At 36.0% G+C, this 12,326-nt stretch overlaps 1 protein-coding gene across 1 annotated transcript in view; it reads left to right on the forward strand.

Annotated features, from left to right (window-relative positions):
- The first annotated feature begins 765 nt into the window (after positions 1 to 765).
- LOC133527351 (ras-related protein Rab-23-like) overlaps positions 766 to 12,326 on the forward strand; it is a 47,736-nt gene continuing 36,175 nt past the window's right edge. Inside the window, exon 1 of the mRNA XM_061864301.1 lies at positions 766 to 1,282. The gene's annotated coding sequence lies outside the window, so the exon portion shown is untranslated. The remainder of the gene's footprint in view (positions 1,283 to 12,326) is intronic.

Genomic DNA, 12,326 nt, shown 5'->3' on the forward strand with positions numbered 1-12,326 from the left:
TCTGGTCGTAAAATCTACGGTAAAATGAATTTTCATATAATGATCCTGGTCTAGGACACATAGACACTGATTAAGGAAGTCATAGTCAAGTGTGAAGGTATCATGTAGGCACAGTATACATACACACTCTTTTATAACCTGTCAAGCCATTTCCGTCAGTAGAAAAGAGCGGCAAATTTGAAAAATGTAGGTACAAAGGGTTATCGACCCATACAAAATTTGAATTTTGGGATTTTTTCTACTGATAAAGTTGTTTGAGAGACTATAGTTTGAGGTCTTTTTTTACTACAGAGCGCCGACCGCGAACAACAAGTTCGCAAATTGGGAGCATCTTTCTCTGTCACTCTATTTACGCCTTAATTGGAGTAAAAGAGAAAGATACCCACAATTTACGAATTTCGGTGTTCGCGTTAGGCCCTCAGACTTGGCCTTGCTCAGTTCATCCTGTTATGTTTAACACAGGAGCGCCGCGACCCGCGACGGTATCTCGCTCGCGAGTTGAGATGAACTACCCACCTTTTCTAATTATTTCTATTGTTAGAAAAATCCGGCCTCGCGGGCAAGATACTGTCGCAGGGCTCCTGTGAAATCCTGTGCTAAGCCAACTAGTTAAAGCTGGTTACAAAAGTTTAGTACTTAAAACCCCAGCGAAAGAAAATCTTATAATCATGACATGAGGTCTAAATTTGCTTTTCTCATTGCACAAATTCTATTGTTTGGATTCTGGGTGCTTACAGAAGACTACCCACTCTATGTGTTCATATCTTTTTAGCAAAATACCATGGGCAAGTAGTGTTCAGTCAGCAATACTATTCGCTCAGCACAAACTTCAACGCCGCAGGGGGGGTAGTTACCTTTTCTCTGCAGCTGACTGTATGTACCTTGCTTAAAACATGATTTCTCGATTATAATTTCATACCTACCTTCAGCCTAGAAAAAGTTAGTGTCCCCTCTATCAGGGTTCCATCTCCACGAGCCTGCTTTCAAAGGGTTCTCGCTTTTCACGTGTGACGGCGGAGGTCTCGCTGCTCTCGTTCGATGAACTTTCCACCCGAGGCTGCGCCCGCGCGCCCCATCCCATCACCAGTCTCCACACAACCGCCGCCTTGAGCGCACGTCAGTCTCCAATGCTTACGGTTTTTCGCGGTTTTCCAACAATTCAAACCCAGTGAGTGCCTGAAGCTATTCAGTGAAGTGAAATCTGCTTATACCGTGTTGTTGATTGATAGATGTCCAAGATAGTTGTTGGATAACGTATGTGCGGATTCGACGGGAGCTTAATGTAAGTTCTCAAGCTTTGTTCAATTTAAATGAAGTATGTGAGCTTTTGCAACTATAGTTAACGGAATGATTGTTAATGAACTGTTAATTAAAAATGTTCGAGAGATTTCTATAAGTACCTTCAGGTACCATATACTCGGCGTTTTTTTAACTAAACAATTAGGAAGGCATGGGACTGGTGGAGGTGCGACCTTGGTAAAGTACAAATAAAACTCTACAAATATTAGTTATATTATATTATAATAGCTGGGCCACTCTTAGGATATTAACGTCATAGAAAACGAAGTTTGTGTTGTGACGCTGTGGTCCACTTCGTTTTCAATATTACCCCGAATATTTACCTATTTATGTAATTATTGCCGTCTTACTGATCAATGAGACCACTTGTTTTGTACTCTTTTACCAGGGGCAGCGTTTGCTAAATGAGCATCTAGGAATGTCTTTCTCTCTGGGCAATCCAGGGACAAACAACACTAGTACTTACTGAAATATCAGGCCTAATAACAAGTCAATTAATAAATGCGTAAGTACTCATAGGTACAAGTGTAACACTGACTTCATTACGAGTAAATTATTATTAAAATACAGTCGATATTAAAATAAATTTGTACCTAAGTAAGTACCTACTTTATGACACGACATGGACATGACCTACACTTTTCAGTGTAGTTAGAAGTTCTTTAGTTAGAATTTGACGCATACCGGCTTCCGAATTTTTGTCAGTAAACACTTTCACTTGGCTATTTTATATGAATGTGCGAAGTCGAAGTAATGTAAGAAGTGTAACGCATCCACGAATGCATTAATATTTAAATAAATAAAGTTATAAATGTATCGAACCGACAGTGCTCTTGATTTCGTCAGCGTTTTTGGAATGAAATTATTAGAATGTGAATGCTAGGTATAATTAATAACAACTTTCATTAACGCAAAGGTGAGATATTTACAATTTAAAACGCTTTCTAACATACCTACATACATATAAATATTATCTCTTCCGTCATAGGTCATAGAGGTATTCAGGGGCGTCCATTAATTACGCGAGGGCTTTAGGGAGGGGGGAGGGGGGTCAAGCCGAATCTCACTAAATCTCACGTGGAGAGGGGAGTTTTAGCAAATAGGTATCACGTATTTTTTTTCGGGCAAAATATATAGTGTAGATATTGAGAATAAATAAAAACATGATTCTAAACTAAAAGAGCCAAAATCTGGCACAATTCTTCTAAAAATTAAAATCCATAATCCATAATACATCGTGGTGCTAGTGTGGGGCGCTACATGGTGTAGACTTAGAGGCACCTGCCCACCTCACCGGAACCAGCAATGAAGCAAGTGCGACGGCTAAAATGGCCAAAAAGCTCAAGATTCTCAAATATAGGGGTCTCGGTTCCGAGTATACTTTCAATTCCCTTTGGGTTCTAACGCTCTACAGTCTTTTAAAGAGCTATACAAAAGTAGTCTAGTGTCAACTTCTCTGGCGACCGAGTGGTGACCGAAGAACTGACCTAATTCTTTTTGTAAGTAATAAAAGTAATAATAAAAGTATCGTACGAGTGGAAATGGCGTCAGAGGGGGTGTTCCGGGGAGCGGGCCGGGAGGTAATGGCCAACTTGAAGAGAACGGGCAGTTAGATTGAACCAATTTTAAATAAAAGCTTGATATGCAGGCGACAGAAGTGACAGTTGTCACATTTGCCTACGGGTTTTAATTCTTCGCGGTATCATTATAAAAATCTATTTAAAAATATACGCCTTGACTTCACTCAGTTAGGTTTGCCTGTAGTCAATGTGAAGCTACATGAATACATAGAGCTACACGAGCTACATGAATTTATTGTAAGCTCGAGTGTTCTACCAAACAGGTGCGTAATTCCGGATGGAAAATCGATCGAACGCCGACGATTTATCGACCGGTTCTGCTGCCCTGTGCTGATGGAAAAGGTAATACTTATTTGTGTAAGAAATTCTTGCAATAAGCATACATATAATTATACGTACCTATTGTAGGAACTTTATCATGTATTAAATACAGATATTTGATTTTGATGGTCGTACTCTCAGAATAATAAATAACTAAGTCGTACTTGTCAATACGACAGCGTAATAATGACAATGTCAATCGCGCGGTGATTAAAAGTCACGTTTATTTGATCATGTGGATAATATTATATCCCTATGTAATTATAGTACATTGTGCTACGAGGGGGGTAAATGAAAGCGTATCTAAGGACATCGTTTGCAATATTCTTACCCCCGGAAAAAGGTAACACGCACTTTTTCAGGCAGCTTTAAAGTTCTATAAGAAGAGGAAAATGCTAACATTTTCTCATTTCTGATACCCACTGCTTTATACCTAAAATGTATTCCGTAGAATTCGTAGCATATTCGTATTTCGTAGAATTCGTAGCGTACTTGTATATATTGGCCCATAAGTATATAATAACTTAAAACTATTGTCTTAGGACATTATTTACATATTGTCCTTATTGTTCGCACTACTAAACGACGAGTACTTTATCCCGCGATAAACACGACATCGCAGCGCCCGTGTTTACGCGATTAGAATGCAAAAAGCGTCATTACACGAGTCTGTGTTTACGCCAGCAGCATAGCAAAGAGATAAAAGTACGCTATTTCAAAGAATGCATGAGTGCTCGGAACTCGGAACGTTCAGGATCGCGACTCAATTACAATCAACAGGATATCACATTGGTTATAAGTACTTATATCTTAGATAGCAGTATTAGCCATGCTAGTACGAGTATGCAGTACATAAAGCACACTTTGCCAAACTAAGGTATTACTAGGATTTACGTGACGGGTTGATAACATTTAATTAAATTGCCTACTTGTTTCTTTTGACTGCGCCACAAGAGCTTCAGCGGTTGGAATGCATAATGTCCAAGGATCTACCTGCGCGGCACGGCTGCTACTGATAAAGCGCAGATAACTTCACCAAACTTTTACACTCATCTCCGTCGTCGTCTGCAGCCCAATTTAACTTAACCTCTAGACACGTAACAAATACGCGTGATTTGAAAACAGACTTATACTGGTTTTCACAAAGCAGGGTTCCGGTAAGCATCGAGAGGTATTATTGGTCCCGTTCCGAAGAACAGCGTTATTAGCCTGTGCTGGGGCGGATTTAGCAACAAATCATAGCTTTCTAACGGACAGCTTGGCTCTGTCAAGCGTTTTTAATGTTACATTAGAGCAAAAATATGGGTAAAACTTAGAATACTTGTCCCAATGGTTCAGGTAACAAAAGGCAATAAAGATCACAAATCAAGCCAAGTTCAGTCGCTCTTTTCTAATAAACCAGCATTGACCAATGATTTCTTTCGATTGAATTATTTGAATTACCGTAGTCTGAATGCACAAAAATACTTGTTATTTTGTAAAAAAAAAAACGCAATGCCTTGTGGTATTATTTCAATTAGGTACACAATTTTTTACTTACCCAAAATTCTAATGTTACCTGCTGTGTAAATATATTAGATACATACAATTGTATGCCCCCGTAGGCAACAACCTATTTTCTGTTCTTAATTACCAAGTAGCATAAAATTGCAATCATTGTCGTCTCAAGCGCACACCCAATACTTTCTCACTTCACAACCCATTACTTTACGGTCGTTTACGTTGAAAATGTAAAACGAATGTATCATATGACCTGAAGAATAAGAGCTATATTTAAATGCAAGCCTTTTTCCGAATGGAAAAGGATTGGTCTTGGTGTGTACGTTTTTACGTGTCTACGGTCTCATTGAACGCGACATTGGCAGAGTTTGCAAAACGATGTGAAATAAATACTGGCACTTTGTTGAAGAAACGAGTGATGTTTGTGGCTCAGTGATTGAAGATCTTCTCACTTATGAAGAAATTCTTCACAAATATGAGTCAGGTCAGGTGAAACTTATTCATTTTACTATAAAACAAATTAATTAGTTGAAGTGGCTAATCTATGTATCTTTTTTTTATAACTTTTGCTGACAGGACCTTTGTAACACATAGATATTTTAAATAAGTAAATGAATGATTATCTAATTTATCTAACATCAACTCCTATTCTTATGAATTATAATCCTTTTTTTCACTCGGGTAAACCTCTGTTATAAGTGAGCCTAAGTAACTTTTCATTACCTATCAAAGCTACATAGGTACTAGTCCTGAGCTTTATCTTCAAAATGCATTAATGAGGAGGTATAAATATACGTAATTAAGTACTTAATGATACTTACTTACTTCACTGGCTCAGTGACCCAAACAGGATCTTGGCCTCTGACACAAGAGAGCGCCACTCTGCCCTATCCTGCGCCACTTCGCGCCAGTTGGGTATTCCGAGGGCGAACAGTGCCTTATGATACTCTATGATATTTGAAGCATCTTTTATGAACACCCATTACAATACTTACTATGATAAAACGCTTTCTGATTTAACATACGTTTAATATAACTGCAAAAAAATATTAAACTCGCTGGAAACCGCCGCTTTACCAAAATTATTTTCGCGTTTCCAATCTGTAACACGGAACCAGGTCAATATGTCAACATTTTGTGGAAACATTGATATCTAAATGCATATATATTTAAATACTGATACCGTTTATAATTCTAACGTGACACGGGATAGCTAATTTGTAAGTCAATAGTTTGCGTCTTTAAATATTTATTGAATTGGAATGATTATATCATAATTTTCAGAGAGCAACCAGTGTCTGTATTATTTGTTATGTTTAATTTAATTAGGTAATTACTTCTACGCTAAACTAGATTATGTAGAAGACTTATGATGGATTTTGAATTTAAACATTAGCAATTATATGCAATGCAATGGTATTAAGTGTCAGTCAAAAAACATGTGGCAGATTACTTTTTTGTTTAATTTTGTATTACCTTGATTTTGTTAAGACTTCATTTGTATCTTCATGGGTGTAGCACATAGCCAATAATGCAGTAAATATTTAAGATATAGTTCGTGTCATCCACGATGACGCGCAGATTTGTCAAATCTAACCTTTAATAACATGACATTACGAGTCAAGGCACGTCTTCGTGAATGACACGATCTATACCACTGTACCTACTAAATTTATCGACATTCCGGTATTCTATATGCTGTTCTTTACTACAATGTCCCATAATCATATCATATCAAATTATAATCAAATCAGAACATAGTCCTAGAACAAATTTGGGCGAAGTCGGGTCGTTGTCCAAGCCGTCACGGTTCACGCACCGTTGCTGGCGCATCTCCTTACACTTCACACCACTGCTTACTCTTCCATGTACACATGCCACTTTTACTTTACATTGAAAAATCAGCTTTATTTGCGAGATACAAAGTCCATTTGGTACTGACGCTATTTAGTTAGATACGAGGTCCTGGAAGGAAGTAAATTGTTGCTTACATTTCGGTACACGTATATTTACGCTGGATTGGACTACAGTTATTACCGATAATAAAATGGGTGGAAATTTTCGATGTTCGAATTCCAAAATTTAAAAGTCGTATAAGTTGCGTGCAATAGACATAAACGCGTGCGCCAGTTGGCTTAAAACTTTAGTAACTTTACGACTTTATACTTAAAATTAGAAACAACTATCTACCTTACTTAACAATAAAATGGCTTGGAATTTGTATGTATGTTTAAATGTAATCATGTTTTATCAAACCGTAAGGTAATACGACCAGTATTTCGAGATTTTTAAGTAGCTAAATGACATTTTACAACAAGCGAAAGCTATCTAAATTTCTATCTATTTAAATATTGAGTATGCAACCATTAAAAGCTTTATGTTTTTGCATTCAAAGTTATTAATTATTTTTATCGGAGCCTCTGTAATTAGACCATCCCCGTTACAGTCATTTATCACAGCCTCTGTGAAAAGATCTTAAATACCTGTTTACTTAAAATTCAGACTTAAAGCTTGCGACACAAGGTTTCTTTTGCTACTGCCAACTCGGACACTAGCTTCGCTATGCGTACATTACGAGTATGCACTGCATTCATGTTGGATTAAAAAGTAATTAAATTAATATGTCTTCCGATCTCTGACATTACATATACCTAATTATCTGCGTTTTTCAGGCAAAGGTACCCACATCTTTGTTGATGTTTAGTTAAATTCTCATTTCATAAGGGCATTATACCTGTTAAAATTCTTGAGGAATGTTATGAAAGTGAAGGAAGCGAAAGAGGTATGACAGGATCGTAGCAAGTGGAAATCCGTGGTCTCTGTTTACCACTCCGCGAAATAGGCGTGATTATATGTATGTATGTAACATTCTTATTGGCAACTGTAAGTCGACATTTTTGTCAAAATTTTTCACAAACGCCACATAATTGTAGCCAATCGGTGCAGACATTCCACATTTTAAACAGAATTGAATCCACGCTTAAACTTCTTGAAAGTGAAAATGCGGCAATTCAAAGTAAATACAAACTTACTTTCACATTTGTGACATTCGTTTGTTTAAACACATTATTTATCGTATCTCTGCTGTCATTCATTATAAATATGACACGTTTAAATAAATTATTGTGTCTGTGTCTTTGAATGAATTTGAATATCCGGTTTCCTTATGAAATTCTGCTTGCATCTTAGCTGATTTTATTCTTTACAAATAATCTTCACGCCGCGCGTCACCGGACCTCAACATGCTACAAACCCACATACAGAAATTTTCCTACCTTTGTCTCATTAAGTAGTTTATTACATGCAACATCATTATCCAAACATCTGGTTTAAAAGCGGCCTCTTAGATTTACTTATACGACATCATGTCTTCTTCTCTTGCGTTAATATTTATTGAGTCTTATTTCTCTGAAGCATGACTTGCGGTGCCACTCCCTATTATTTAAATTATTTAAAGCGCGATTTCAAGTTCTATGTAATGTAGTCGCGCGCGAAAACGCCAGTCATGATAAATAGAAGGTCAGATCCGTCAGATGTTGCTTGGACCTTTCCTCTGTTTTACATTAAGGATGCTTTTTTCATTTAAATCATGTAGCATTACGCGTCCGATCAGTTTTTCTCTCCCTAATTAATCATTTTAACCACCTCCGCTATATCTTATTATTCTGAAATACTTATCATACAACAATTTTTGCTAATTGATTCAGTTCGATGTTCGATGTCTTCGATGTAATAGTATAACGAAAATGAAAGTACATAAATAAAATAATAAACTAAAAGAATGCACAAACGTTTGAATAGGAGGTTTATATTTTACGCCATCATACTTAGCACGTTGTTCAATTGTCCATAGATCCTGACTCCCGCCAGTTGTCTTAACCACCGTGAAAGCCGAGTAACTATTAAACAATTTAAACTAAAGAAATTTCGTTCCAGTTTTATTAATTGAAATGTTTTACACCAATTTCACCAACCAAACCTCAAAATTTACCTGATAGGCCTTTCCAACAAAGATTAAAATTAATTACTAATGCCACTCTGGTAGGTATGTTTACATCCACCAACCTCCATCTTACTACTTAATACTTTTATGGTTGCATCCTTAGAGTTCGGGATGCATGCAATTATATGCACTACATTCAGACAAATCCTCTCCTCACTGGACCTCAATATCGTAAAACCACTCTACTATTAGTCCAGAAATACAGCTATTAGTCTACAAGTCCTCAATACGTAAAGTATCAATCTCATTATTTTCTTCTCGATGTCTTTTGATTTAGAACTGCGATATTTAAATAATGGGCGCACCTGATCAAAGATATTTGAGTTAGTTTTAGACCATACTTGAGATCATTTGGTCAGTTGGGTGGTTTACAGTCCTCAATTTATTAAAAAAATGTACGTTTTGGTATACATAAGGATGTTTCCTTTTCCAGCTCCGAAGCCACCAGATTAACTGTTCCGATAACCGACCTGAATGTCACGGTCGTTACGATCTCGTAAACTTGTTTCTTTATACACAAAACGCTTGTAAACAGACCCCAGAATTGCCATCGGCATCATGCACCCGGTTTGAGTCGCGAAGATTCCGCACAACATACGAGAGAAAGGCCAGCCTGGACGATTTTAACACTGAAAAAAAGGAAAAACCCATCACTTTAACAATAAACAAATTAAAAACTAAATAAATTTTGTAGGCATTAAGCGGAAACGTATGGTGCTCCTGTTCCTGTATTTATAAGCGTTCAAAAAATCAACTGACATATTGTACGTATTTGGCCCCTGATCGGATAATGTCGCAAATCTTGGAGAATGATTGTTCCAATAAACCTTCTTGTATATGCCATGAAGACATTAAAGAATTTCTTGCAGATGCAAAGCGATTCAAACCAAATATAACGCCCGCAAACATTATACAAGCTAATTTAATAATGATGAGCATCATTTGTAATATAACATTTAACAAGTGTTATCTAATATTAGTATTCTCAGGAATCTCGGGCAACAGTTGACAGGATTAATTAACACAAAGCGTCATTCATGTTCCGACATTTTACAAAGCATTATAAATTTAAGCAATTCAAAAACTCCCACAATCAAGCAACGAATTTATTAACGTCAAACGTAACGACATCCAAAATGGCCGATTACGTAAAGACGGCGGAAATAATCCAGTGACACGGAAGTGTACGGAAGCGAGACTATACGTCAATTATTTATTGGGCGGGTTAGAAATGTGGAGCGCGGGCCGCGTGTGAAGTATACAATAATTGGTACATGCACCGTCGCAAGTTTATCTGAGGGCCTACCGCGAAAACTGAAATTCGCAAATTGCGGGGATATTTCTCTTCTACTCCAATGAAGGCGTAATTAGAGTGACAGAGAAAGATGCCCGCCCGCAATTTTCGAATTTCGATTTTCGCGGTAGGTCCTCTGATACGATGGGCAAATCCGGAACATCCTTAGACAATAATGACGCCGAAATATAATAAGCGAGATGCTTGTAAAATATATCATTATTCTTGAAATAGACGCTTTGTACTCGATTGATGAGTTTTTTGGTAGTACTCAATGAATAAATAATAAATGGACATATAATCAGGTAATAAGAAATCTATAGTATAAAAAATAATAATATCGTAATCTGAATGATTGAGAACAAAAGGTACCTACACTTTACTTATTGACTTAATAACATAAATATGTACCTACATATTTAACTACGTAGATATGTTGTTTGTTATAAATTTGACGTGTAAAATGAATATTTTATGAATAAAAAATTGAAATTGAAATTATCAAATCAATAAATTATTTTTAAGTATAATGACGATTAAAGTCATATTGCTCTGACAATGAGTTAATAATCTCTTGTTCGGCTCCGAACAAAGTTTTTTGAATCGATCTGTATATCAAAATACCTACAGTATACGATAATACGATTGAGTATCTATTATGCTTGAGGCCTTGAAACTCAAAAACACTAAAAACTATAGCTTATGCTAAATACCATTCTCACTGTAGGAACCAACTGAGATATTTAGGATTTATAGGATTAGTAGAGAAGTATACATAAAGTGGAAATGATTATTGAATGAACTTGTTAAACTTCAAAGTTCTAAGCTTTTTCCGTTCTAACTACTTAATGTTTGGAGTGAGATACGCAGTTGCGCGTAAAACGTATATTTTTGAATATTCAAATGCTACTCATATTTTGAGAACATTGTGTTAAATATGATGTAACTGTTTTTTTTATATAGGTACGTTATTGTTGACATCATAAATCAAGATCATTATTGATTTGTGTTACGCTACACATTTAAATTGTAAATATGAATACGATAATTATTATGTATTTATTTATGAGGTTTATAGTACTTAACGACATCGTTCAACTTTAATTCGATCGGCATATATTAAAATGATGAATTATGCAGTTACAAAACTAAGAATTATATTTTATTTTATTTCCTTTATTTAGGCAAGTCTTTCCATAATGTATTTAACTGGGTCAATTCGATTGGTCAATATGTATGTTTATTTCTTTGTTTTTGGATATTAAAATTTATTCGATTGGTTTATCTATAGGTAAAGCATAGTTCATATAGAATTGGTACGCACTAGAAGATTGTTATTTTTTTAAGTTAATAAAATAAGAAAGTTATGAATGGTGAATTTTAAATAGTAATGTATTTAGCTTTCAAATATGTATAAATTAAAAAAAAATATCTGTTATGTTAATAATTACGAACTGTTTTCATAATGGACCCCCGTCATTTTCTGCACAACACTTTTGTCGACATTTTTGGCGTGTTGATTTCTTGTAGATCGCAATGAATTGATACCCTGGACAATTTGACTAGTCTTATTTAATTTTATTTCATGATTGCCCAATAGTATTTGATAGATTGAAATTGGGGACAATTCGAAGGATTCATCTCGCGGGGTATGTAATTGGCCTGATTATTAGCATACCATGCCAAAACTTTTTTTGAGTAGTGGCAGCTGGCTAAATCTGGCCAACATTTCACAGGACCGTTATGGGATCTAATAAATGCCAATACTCATTTCTCTAAGCACTCTTTAATATAAAGGTCCGACTTCATTGTTGACTATGTTATAAAACTTTTCGTTTTACAGCCGCAATTATAAATTCCTTGCCATATCATATGTTTTTTTGCGAACTTGTCAAGTTTCACGAACTTATATTTTTCGGGTAAATGACCTCTATTATTGGCCATATAAAACTTCGAACCGAGTAGTTGATTAAAATCGAGTTTTACATACGTCTTGTCGTCCAACTACAAGCAACCTTCGAATTCTGTCAATACTGGGTCGTACAATAGTCGAGCTAGTGTTTTAGCTTGTCGGATCTGTTTAACAGTCCGATTTGGCTGTTTTATTGCTCGATAGCTCTTATAGCCACCTCTGAGGTGAATCATCTTTATCTTTCTAGAAGTTTCTTTGATTTTTTGGGATAAATCGTAATTAGACCGTTCTGAATTTTGTTTGAGTGACCTTAGGTCTTTTTTCCCATAATCTTGTTATTTGTCCCAGACCTCCGATTAGTTTGTGTTTTCCTGTCAGCTGATAGAGTCTCCTTGTAACGTTTTATGACCCCACAAA

This window comes from Cydia pomonella, chromosome 18 (genome assembly GCF_033807575.1).
Source record: "Cydia pomonella isolate Wapato2018A chromosome 18, ilCydPomo1, whole genome shotgun sequence".
NCBI lineage: Eukaryota > Metazoa > Arthropoda > Insecta > Lepidoptera > Tortricidae > Cydia > Cydia pomonella.